The 12,012-nt window shown below is 41.8% G+C and overlaps 1 protein-coding gene across 8 annotated transcripts in view; it reads left to right on the plus strand.

Annotated features, from left to right (window-relative positions):
- Positions 1–12,012, plus strand: part of LOC117310287 (neuroligin-4, X-linked-like) — a 345,163-nt gene that overhangs the window by 229,067 nt on the left and 104,084 nt on the right. The gene's annotated exons all lie outside the window — the stretch shown is intronic.

Below are 12,012 nucleotides of genomic sequence, written 5' to 3' on the forward strand. Positions count from 1 at the left end.
TTTAATGCAGAAGACAGTAGACTCACCAACCTACCAGCCCATCAGTCAGTTCTTTCGGATGGTAGGCTCTGTATCAGAGTCCTGACTTAGTGAGCCAGGAGTTACCATTTGGGGTTTCTGGATCGTGGAGGAGATGGGGGGTGGTCTTATCGGGGCAGCAAGCAGGAAACCTTTTTCAGGGCTCCGGGCAGCAGCATTTCACCAACCAGCAGAGAAGTATTTCCTGATGTTAGCATTCCACACTGCAGCACACTGGCGCTTGCCAGTTGAGTCACTTACGTGTACATGACAGGTAAGGTGACACCTGCCTTACTTCCACCTGGCATTAGTGCTCATGGATTCATCTTACTGAACCAAGACATGAAATTGCAGTTCCTTATCCACGTTTAGCAATATTTCGTTCACTGATTGATTCTCTGTCCCCTTGGAATAACTAGGTATGGGATCCACTTAGACTTTGAGTCTCAAGTCCAAATCGCCATGAAAGTTAAAATGTAACAAGAGAAGTAATAGAAGAAAAGTACAGGTGGAGACTTATGACACAGAGGTGTCTGTTTTGTTAGCAGAGGGCAGATGAGACTGCCTGAGGTCAGGGTTGAATCCAGCTGAAATAGGGACCTCTGGTGTCTACTGCGTCGTACGCACTCAAATGGTTAATTCTGTGTTACGTAAATCTCACCTCAGTACAAGACAAAAAGTTCGAAGCTGGCCCATGCCTCATTGAGCTCCCCTCTATAAAGCTGTGTAAAAGGAGCCCAGTCTGCAGCCAGTTCTTAAAAGGAACGTATAAGCAAACCAAACAGCAAACCAACAGGACATGGCAGCGCACACCACATTTTATTACGGGGCCGAACTTGACCTTTTTTTTTTTTTTTTTTTTTTTTTTTGGGTACGCGGGCCTCTCGCTGTGGCGGCCTCTCCCGTTGCGGAGCACAGGCTCCGGACGCGCAGGCTCAGCGGCCATGGCTCACGGGCCCAGGCGCTCCCAGCATGTGGGATCCTCCCAGACCGGGACACGAACCCATGTCCCCTGCATCGGCAGGCGGACTCTCAACCACTGCGCCACCAGGGAAGCCCCGAACTTGACCTTTTACACCCCAATGTCTCAACTTGAATTCAGAGCAAACTTGAATTGCTAATTCTATGCTTTTGACCAGGTAAAGACCTCATTTTAAGAAATTTCCTTAAAACTGCAAACTTATGGAAAAGAGAGAATGTTGTATGTATCCATTCAGCAAGTACACGTTATAAGCATAGTAGTTACACGGATCTTGGGCTCATATCTGCATGTTTCATTTTGCATTTGCCTCCACTGTTTTGTTAGCAAGTATAGTTTTAATTTAGGTAATGCTTAGAGTCCATATAAATGTAAATCATTCAGGGTTTGAGGAGAAAATTAACCACTTAGGATTTGCATTTACCACTGTTCACCTCCCACTTGAATTCCTTCAGAAATGACAAAACCAGTTGCTAAAGTAGTGATTTTAAATATTAACCAATATATACCACTGGAATACTTGTTGCTGTTTCTGAAGAAAAGAAATGCAGCGGCATCCTTAGTGATTATTTAAAAAATAAGGAATATTCTTTAAGGGAAAGAATTTCAACTCATCTTTTTGGTAGTCAGTGGTCATTCATTTCTGCTTGTATTGTAACCTGTTAAAATGGTGACTTAACAAAGAGAAGGGAAATTAAATTTGCTAGTTATTTTTTAATGCCGTATGATTTCTAGTTACAAAGGCATGCTTAAGCCCCATACTAAAAAGAGGTGAATAAAATAGGACAGGGTTCAAATAAAATTCATTTGGGAAGGTGAATATGTTTTCAGAATGATTAAGTCTTTTGAGATCCCATTTTGGTGTGGTTTTCTACCATTTCTTAATGTATTCTTCATAACCCCCAAATTATTCAGGCTTTGAGCCAAATGCCGACATGTTATTTACTTTTGCTTGGGTTGTAGTAAAATTTGGGACTCTTAGTGAAAAGATGATTTTCATTAGTAAAATTGTTATTGGGTGTTTAGAGTTGGTGCTTATTTTCTGTTGCTTCTCCAACCACTGGAAATCTTCCTTCACTTTTCTTTCCCCACACTACAATGAGAGATCGAAGGGTGGCCCTATTCCCATCCCTTAAACCTGTCATTTTCTTATCCTTATTAACCTGTGGGCTTGAGAACCAGGCAAGGACCTTTCCCAGAAGAACTGGCCGGGGCTGGGTGCTAAGATGACCAAGAGCTGTGTCATGAGGGCTCCACGTCAGACCATAAATGCTACCCTGTTCATGAAGACAGGGCACACTGCTTAGAGGTGCACCATCTCAAATGCCTTTGTAACACCTAGGACTCTGGGCACTCACATAATGGGTATGCCATGTGACTTCAACCATTTGTTAACATGACCTTAAAGGTCCAAGAAATGTCTCAATATCATCTGACCATTTTTTTGGGGGGCGGGGGACTCATTTTAGTCATAAATGCAGCACATCAAAATATGGATACATCACATTGTGAGAGAACGCGGGTGTGTACATCTTTACGGGATCTCCATCATAGCTTCTTCTTAAAGTTTCCAGTATAATTCTTGCGAAGGAATTGTTTTTTAAAAAGTTTTTAAACGTTTAGGTAGTTCGAAAGTAAAATGTAATTTTAAAAGAATGCTCAGTTGTTATTTCGGGCTTTGGGACATTGAGTGGTTCTGGAAACTTGACACCCTTGATCCAAATGCCATATTTGTCCAATTGCAATATTGACCGGACTGTGGCAGCATCTAGTATAAATCCTGAAACATCTAGTTACATCCTGATACTTCGTCTTGACCTTCTTCCTGTCTGGCTACAGTCAGCCATAAACAGCTGTATTCTCTAAATCTTCAGGGACATGAAACACTGAAATCTGTGCAGAAAATGACCATCACGGTTGTCTAATATCTAAAAAGGGTGTGTTTTTTCGTGTAAAAGGTGGTGGAACCCAAAAGAATGGGGGAAGACACCCCTGAGTGTGTAAGCCACGTACCTCATTGGCTCCAAGAGATTCCTGTTTTGTTTTTTACTTTAATTTTTATTTTATATTGGAGTATAGTTGATTTCCAATATTGTGTTAGTTTCAGGTGTACAGCACAGTGATTCAGTTATACGTATACATATACCCATTGTTTTTCAGGTTCTTTTCCATTATAGGTTATTATGGAATATTGAGTAGAGTTCCCTGTGTATACAGTAGGTCCTTGTTGATTATCTATTTTATATATAGTGGTGTGTATATGTTAATCCCGAACTCCTAATTTATCCTTCCCCCTCACCTTTTCCCTTTGGTAACCCGAGATTCCTCTTTTAAAAACCCAAACCCTGGGCTTCCCTGGTGGCACAGGGGTTGAGAGCCCGCCTGCCGATGCAGGGGACACGGGTTCGTGACCCGGTCCGTGAAGATCCCACATGCCGCGGAGCGGCTGGGCCCATGAGCCATGGCCGCTGGGCCTGTGCGTCTGGAGCCTGTGCTCCGCAACGGGAGAGGCCACAGCAGTGAGAGGCCCAAGTACCGCAAAAAAAAAAAAAAAAAAAAAAAATCCAAACCCTGCTGAACCAGAAAGAACAAATAAATTGGCTTGATGTTGAGTGACACAAAAAGAAAAGCGTATCTTTGCCCCCTCTGCCCTGTCTTCCATTTCCTGTCCCACCCTTCACATCAAATGAAACACTGCTGGTTTCATTTCCTCAGTGTACCTTGTAGTATTTCTAGGAGTAGATGTGCCTAAAATCCTGCCCTCTCTTTTTGCCTAGGGATACTTTTGGTCTCATATAAATAGACAGTATCCAGTTTGAGAAACATGTAGCCCATTGTAACAAGTGTTATCTTTTTATTCCATCAATTTTTTTTTTTTTTTTTTTTTTTTTTTTTTTTTTTTTTTTTTGGCGGTACACGGGCTTCTCACTGTTGTGGCCTCTCCCGTTGCGGAGCACAGGCTCCAGACGCGCAGACTCAGCGGCCATGGCTCACGGGCCCAGCTGCTCCGCGACATGTGGGATCCTCCCGGACCGGGGCAGGAACCCGTGTCCCCTGCATAGGCAGGCGGACTCTCAACCACTGCGCCACCAGGGAAGCCATCCATCAATTTTATAATGTAAGTGTATTTGCATTTTGAGTGAATACGAATCCAAAAGAAAGACAGCAGTTCATTGTCAATAAAGGTGTTTTTGTGTATATACTTTTGGTGTGCAAGACAGTAGTCTGGGTTTAAAAGAATATTTAATTTTTTAAGTCTCCATTCATGCATTTAACACAAATTCCTGTTGAGTTCATATCACGCACGTGCCAGGCTGGTTAGAAACAGGCAACTGATGGCAGGTGCTCCCTGATTTTAGGGCACTTCCAGCTCAATGCAGCAAATAGACAGTTCCTAGTAGTTCCTTCAAGTTCCTTAACCAATTAATTTTGTATGTCCCACATCCTTTAAGTGAGTGTCCATGGTGTGAAATTTCCCTTTGCTTTAAAATAAGATTAAAAACACAAAAAAGAAAATCAAACAGCTTCTACTCTAAGAAAATAGAACCTAATGTATTGCATCTTGGATTTGTCCTTCATTTTGTTCATAGGGTTTTGGCTCGTCCTAAGTTGAATTAGTAACCAGTTTGCCTTCCCAAGGGCTCTGGCAGGACTTGGTGTTTACCTCAACATACAGGCAGTGGGTTTCATATTTAAAAGCCAAGACTCTCAGACAGCTTCCAGGATCAGGTCATTCTACCTGGTTCCGAGAATGGTTTGGGGTGGGGTTTTTTACCGTCGAATGCAATGCTTTTCCCTTCAGTGTTCTCAGATGTGCACCCGGCCGCCCTGCCTTTCCTCGGGTCTCTCATTCTGCAGGTGAAAATCTTCTCAAAACTATGATTGTGATCCGTGAATCAGCAATTTTCTGTAAGAACTTTGGGACTCTCTCTTCATGAATGTTGCCTGCTGCTTTCTAAACATAATAAAAAGCAATTTTAAAGTATGCCTTTCTTTTTTAAAATTTATTTACGTTTTAATGAAGTAGAGTTGATTTACAATGTTGTGTTAGTTTCAGGTGTACAGCACAGTGCTTCAGTTATATATACATACATATATATATACATATATATAACTATATATGTGTATGTGTGTGTGTATATATATATTCTTTTTCATATTCTTTTCCATTATGGTTTATTACAAAAGATTGAATATACTCCCTGTGCTATACAGTAGGTCCTTGCTGTTTACCTGTTTTATATATAGTAGTGTGTATCTGTTAATCCCAAACTCCTAATTTATCCCTTTCCCCGTTTCTCCTTTGGTAACCGTAAGTTTGTTTTCTACACCTATGAGTCTGTTTCTGTTTCGTAAATAAGCTCATTTATGTCATATTTTAGATTCCACATATAAGCAATATCATATGATATTTGTCTCTGTCAGACTTATTTCACTTATTTCATGATCATCTCTAGGTCCATCCATGTTGCTGCAAATGGTAAATTATGCCGTTTCTTAAGTGAACTATGTTAAGTGAGCCCCGCGTATGTCTGCTGGTTCTGTATTAACTGTAGGCTCTGCTTTCTTTTCTCTCCATTTCATTTGGTTTATACAGTTCACTGGGTAACGTCTGCATGGCTAAAGGCTCTTGCTGATTTATGTTTGTAACATAAATCTTGCTGGGGTTAAAAAGCAAGGTTTAGGACATTTTTTGGCTCAGAAGTACGGGGATTCATGTGTAAGTCATTTCATAGGTAAGATCCTGGCTTGCTGTGACAGGCGATTTCCCTAGATCAGACCGCCTCTGAGGTGTCCTTACATATGATACGAGTCAGCACTTAATAAGTAATAAAGGTGTGATGGCTGCCAAGTTGTGACCGTTAGCTCTTCAGACGCAACCCATGTGTCCCATCCATCACATAAACTCGTGGAATACCTGTGAAGGGGCGTGAAGAATATATGTGTGTAGTTACCACACTGTATTCCAAAGTAGAATTGATCTTTGGTCTTAGAAATTGTCTGTCTGACCTAAAGAGAAGAAACAGTCAGAACGAAGAAATTTTGCTGACTATACTGTTTATTGGCCATAAACAAATTTTATTGATAATGATCTGGGGTTTTGGTCTATTTAATCAATAGAAATTGATAAGAGGTCAGACGAGGAATTCAGGGAAGGCTTACTGGGGCTCCTGCTGCAGCATGAGGGAGAGAACGTAATGGGGGGGAAATGAGCTGGTCGGTTCCTTATATGGGGTGAGGGTAGGGAGGGTGGATCCAGAGGGTGGCTTAGGTGGACTGCCCACCCCCTTGGTGGTGCCCTTTGCAGGGATCGTGCCCGGGACCCTGGATTTGCTCCCAGCTTCTCAAAAGTGGCCATTGGGTTTTTTGTCTTTTTGTATCTTGTTGTCCATAATTAGCCCCAACTGCACAGGCATGCAGTTATTTTTAGTCCCTTATAGTTTCTTTGTATCTATTGCTTGAGGAGACAGTTGTCCAGGTGCAAGCCCTCCTATAAAGGGTCCCAGGTCCCAGCCTGCCTCATTATTAGAGGTGTTTGGTTACATAGATAAGAATGAAAAAAATCCTACTCTTACTAACATGATTTACTAAAAATAACACAGTAATAAAAAAGAATTTCCAAACTGTGTATCTATTTTTTAGAGAAAGATTCCAGTGAATTGCAAAAAGATTAAAGCAAAAGGCCCCAAAACTTCCACGTATCAATAACTATTACAGAATTCTTGATATAAAAGCTTTTTATATCAAGTTTCAATATTTAAGTATATTCCGAATCAGTACATTAGAACATTAGAATTTATATTCTGTAACAGCCAGATTAAACCAACCTCCTTAGGATGACTCTTGCTGTTATGCTTAAATGATTTAGGAAAAAGGGTTTATCTCTTTTGATGTTTTCTTGGAGGTTATGATACATATTTAAATAGGAAAATCTCCTGCCTTGGGGATTTCGTCACCATATAACACTGAGAGTAATCGTTATAACACTATATAACGCATATAACGCTAAGAGTAATCGTTATAATGACAGCTCCTACTCTTTCCCTCAATCCTATTGTAAAGCTCTCTGCTTGTGATGCCCCATTCGTTACGCAAGACCAAAATAAAGAAAAGATGCTACTTTCTTCCCTCTGCCAAAAGTACAGCAAGGCTCAGAGGACTTGAGCGCATCCTTGCCGACCACCTGGCTAGTCATCTTCGGAGATATGGTTGGAAGTGTTACTGACCGCAAGTTTCTGTGCCTCATGCCCAGTGACACCAAACAAAGTGAAACATCAGAGTCTGGAGTGGAGCAAGGTTTATCGCATGGCCATGCAAGGAGACCGGTGGCTCGTGCCCCAAAACCCTAAACTTCCCGAAGGGTTTCAGCAAAGCATTTTTAAAGGCAAGGTGAGGGAGGGGCATGGTTAGTTGTTGCAGACTTCTTGGTGCTGGAATCCTTTGCTCTTGCAGCTCTCCACATAGGTCAGGTCAGGTAAAGATGGTCCTGTAAACCTCCGACGAGACACATGGTATTCTCTGCTCTGCAACTTTTTATCTGTATATGAATGGAACTTTACACCTTTAAAGTAACACCTTTAGAAGGTCAGAGCCCTGAGAATGGCTCTCCTGTATGTCTCAGGCTAGAGGCAACATTCGTTTACAAAAGGTGCAGAGCCAGTGTGACTAAGCACAGGCGACAAAGCACCAAAGGAAAAGGAACAGGTCTAATATGGGGTCAGTGTTGTTCCTCCCTATTACAGGATCCAGTTCCAGAGCGACGTGGATAACCCTTAAGATTTGTTGCCTCAGTGGTTGATATCCATCTGGATCTTTTTTAGGTAAAAAAATTCTAAAATGTCAGTGTTTTTATATCGCTTTCCTAATTAGTCAGACCATTGGGCTTAAAACCACAGAGGTCCTGGAGGATGTAGAGGTGCCCATTGTGTATTAATGTTAACAGTAGCATAGTATCCTCTGCAGTGTTGATGGTGAAGTTCTGGGCCACGGAGGCCACACATTCTGATTCAGTTAAGGGCCCAAATATGAGAGGAAGCTTAATACCAGTTAGAGAAAGCTGAGTGAGATGTCCTCAGCAAGGTGCACGATGTGGGGTGAGTTGACAGCTGTTTATGAAAACCCTGTGTCTCTGCAGACACATAAATGTTCTCTTGTCCCAGGCACAGCGTTGATTGGACTTGGGGATGCAAAAACTGGCTAACATCTTTCTCCAATGAAAGATGCTCTAATTAGTGCATGTAATTAGCACTCATGCTCTATTACTGCTCTAATAAGGGTAATACCATCCTCATCATCCACTTTGTAACTTTCAAGAACTTCCAAGAACTTTCCCCAACATTTGCGTGTATTATCATACTTCATTCTTACAAAGATCCCAGTGCTGGCGTGAAATCATGCCATTTGCAGCAACATGGATGGACCTAGAGATGGTCAGACTGAGTGAAGTAAGTAAGTGAAGTGAAGTAAGTGAGACAGAGTGAAGTAAGTGAAGTCAGACTGAGTGAAGTAAGTCAGACAGAAAGACAAATATGATAGGATATCGCTTATATGTGAAATCTTTAAAAAAAAAAGGGTACAAATGAACTTATCTACAAAACAGAAATAGAGTCACAGATGTAGAAAACAAGCTCATGGTTCCCAGGGTTGGGGTAGGGGTAAATTGGGAGTTGGGACTGACATATACACACTACTATATATAAAATAGATAACTAATAAGGACCTACCCTATAGCACAGGGAACTCAATACTCTGTAACGACCTATGTGGGGAAAGAATCTAAAAAAGAGTGGGTACATGTATATGTATAACAGAGTTGCTTTGTTGTACAGCAGAAACTAACATGAAATTGTGAATCATCAATACTCCAATAAAAATTAAAAAATAAATAAAAAGATCCCATGAGGCATTACTGTTCTCTTTATTTTCCCAGGTGGTGTATCCCTGCTCTTAAACAGATACCACTAGATACACTTCTACCTGAACAAAATTGGGTCCACTGACTTTTCAACAAGAGAGAATGAAAACCATAGGCGGTATTTAGTAAGAGGGGATTAGGAAGGACTTAAAGGACGTGGGCTTGTGTTAAGCGATTTCAGGAATGATGGAAGGAAGCTGGATGTGGCTTTGGCTTGCAGACTATTAGAAAGTAGGGGTGGGCTTCCCTGGTGGCGCAGTGGTTGAGAGTCCGCCTGCCGATGCAGGGGACACGGGTTCATGCCCTGGTCCGGGAGGATCCCACGTGCCGCGGAGCGGCTGGGCCCGTGAGCCATGGCCGCCGAGCCTGCGCTTCCGGAGCCTGTGCTCCGCAACGGGAGAGGCCACAACAGTGAGAGGCCCGCATACCGCAAAAAAAAAAAAGAAAGAAAGAAAAAGAAAGTACGGGTAATTCTATGACAGGTTATCTAAAGAGAGGAAAAGTCAGATGGAGGAAGATGCTCTCATTACAAAGAAGCAATGAATGTCACTCTGTGGTTTAGCATGATGTAGCGGTCCCACGACGTGCCTGATGTTCCCGAGGAGAGCAGCACAGCCTGGCTGTACCAGCCACGCTGGTTGTCAGCAGTGCTCCGGTTTAGGTGGTAACATCTGGCGAGAGGCCAGGTGTCGGGCAGCTGTGCTGTTTCTCGGGTAAAACCAATAATAAAATGAACCAAATACTCAGGAAGCAGTGCCGAAGTCTCAGCGAAGACTGTCCAGTGGCATCTTGGCTATTAACCTGCAGATTTCCTTTAGGAACCTGAGTGTCAACGTGTTATTTGCAGAAATGAGACCTCCTGTACGGTCAGTACCTTCTCTAGAGGAATGCAGTCTTAATCAGACTGTTCTTTAGCATTTCAGGAAGCTGGCCAAAAGAGAGTCGTGTCGCTCACATGCAGGGAGACACCTCTGTGGCTGGTCGCAGGTGCTGTGTCTATTCTAGGGTTGAGAGAATGTCTAGTACAGCAGAATTCCTTGTAGAGCCCAGACAGCCTCTCCCATAGACCTTGCTTGGGTGGGGATGGTCAACACCAATGTCTGAATTTTAGTTGAATTGTTATATTTTCTTTAGCTGGTTAACACCCGTCCACACTGAACAATCTTTTTCTCTGATCTGAGTAATTGTGGTTAAGTCTTCGAAAGTCAATGGTACCCAGTTAACTGCCAAACAATAGTTTTTTCTGCTATATAGCTGAATTCCATAGAGCAACCTGTGACCCCCATTTCTTGTTTCCTTCCAATTGGAACTATATAACTTGTGAGCCGTACTGGGGAGAAGGGTCTGAAATTCACCAAGAGCTGGCAACAGGAATGCAACGTGCAGAGACAAACTGTGTAGCTGAAAGCCCCAAGAGAACATTCGTTCACCTGCATTGCTTCTTGAGTTTAAAGAACGAGATGAAATGCAAAAGGAAAATACGGGCAAAAGATAGCCTGCAATTTATTTGCAGTTGTAAAGCCGTGAATTGTCACAAGTTCAACATCAGTTTTCTAATGTGTGTGTTTCTAGTTTTTGAGATCCAGCAAGTATATACAAAGAAACTTTTAGTTTATCTAGCAAATGAAGCCTATGTTTTCTTGTTTCTGATGAATGAATAAAGCTCATTTTTGATAAGGTTTCAAGAAACGCAATAACTTTCTATTTATTTATTTTTCTTTTTAAACTGAAATATACTTGATTTACAACATTGTATTAGTTTCAGGTGTACAACATAACCATTCAACATTTTTATAGGTTGTGCTCTGTTTAAATTCACCGCAAAATAATGGCCACATTTCCCTGTGTTGTACAATGTATCCCTGAAGCCCATGCATTTTATACTTAATAGGTAGTACCTCTCAATTCCATACATCCCCTCCCACCTCTTCCCCAACCGCTCCCCACTGGTAACCACCAGTCTGTTCTCTATACAGACTGTTTTACGTATACATTCATTGGTATTAGTTTTTAGATTCCACATATTAGTGATAACATACAGTATCTGTCTGATTTACTTCACTTAGTAGGATCATCTCTAGGTCTATTCATGTTGCTGTACATGGCAGGATTTCATTCTTTTTTATGGCTGAGTAATATTCCACTGTATATATGTACCACATCTTCTTTATCCATCCGTCAGTGGACATTTAGGTTGCTTCCTTATCTTGGCTATTGTAAATAGTGCTGCTGTGAACATTGGGGTGTGTGTATCTTTTCCAGTCAGCATTTGCATTTTTTTTTCAGATGTCTATCCAGGAGTGGAATTGCCGGATCGTACGGTAGTTCTGTTGAAAGATTTTAAGAGGACCAGGTTGGGAAAGAAGCTGATGGACTGATTTAAGATTTTTAGATACAGAACTTTATACTTCGGTTTCTTTAGGTTGATAATTAATCCTCTGGCCTTTAAACCACAGCTGGGAGTGTTTACAAAAGCACAGGGGTGTTCAAGTTGCAAGCAGGGCTGGCAGGCAGATAGCAGTAGTGGGCAACGAGTAGAAAGACATATATATGTATTTCTTCTCTTGCAGAACCAACCACACCTGATTAACCAGGAAAGATCAGTGGGAGAACTCAGGGCTGGGTCCGCTGCATCCTGGGGCCTAGCTGGATTTCTGTTTGCTTTAAAGCTCACTGCTAGAAAAAGCTGCTGAGAAGCCTTGCCCATAAAAGGGAGAATGTTTGTGAACAGAGGGCAGAGACGTGCAGTAATTTCTGTAGCACCGAGTAGGCAAATTGAACAGATTTTTCAACAGGATCTACCTCACAGGGATATAGGTGCTTGCACTTTATTAAAATGGAACCATGGCAATTTAAAATGTGCCATCGTAGCTCTTGGAAGAAAAATCCAATATGCTTTCATTGTACGCCTGAATCGTCAGGGAAAAAAATCTGGAGAAAATGTTTCAGCATCTTCTCCAAACATTTTAACATATGTTTGATACAGAAGCATTTTCATAGGTTGCTGACACATGATACAAAACATGATACAAACATGACACAGAATCACTTTCGTATCTTGGGAGAGTGTCAGCCAAGGGTTCTTTACAAATGGTGCCAG

The sequence above is a fragment of the Tursiops truncatus genome, chromosome X (genome assembly GCF_011762595.2).
Source record: "Tursiops truncatus isolate mTurTru1 chromosome X, mTurTru1.mat.Y, whole genome shotgun sequence".
Classification (NCBI taxonomy): domain Eukaryota; kingdom Metazoa; phylum Chordata; class Mammalia; order Artiodactyla; family Delphinidae; genus Tursiops; species Tursiops truncatus.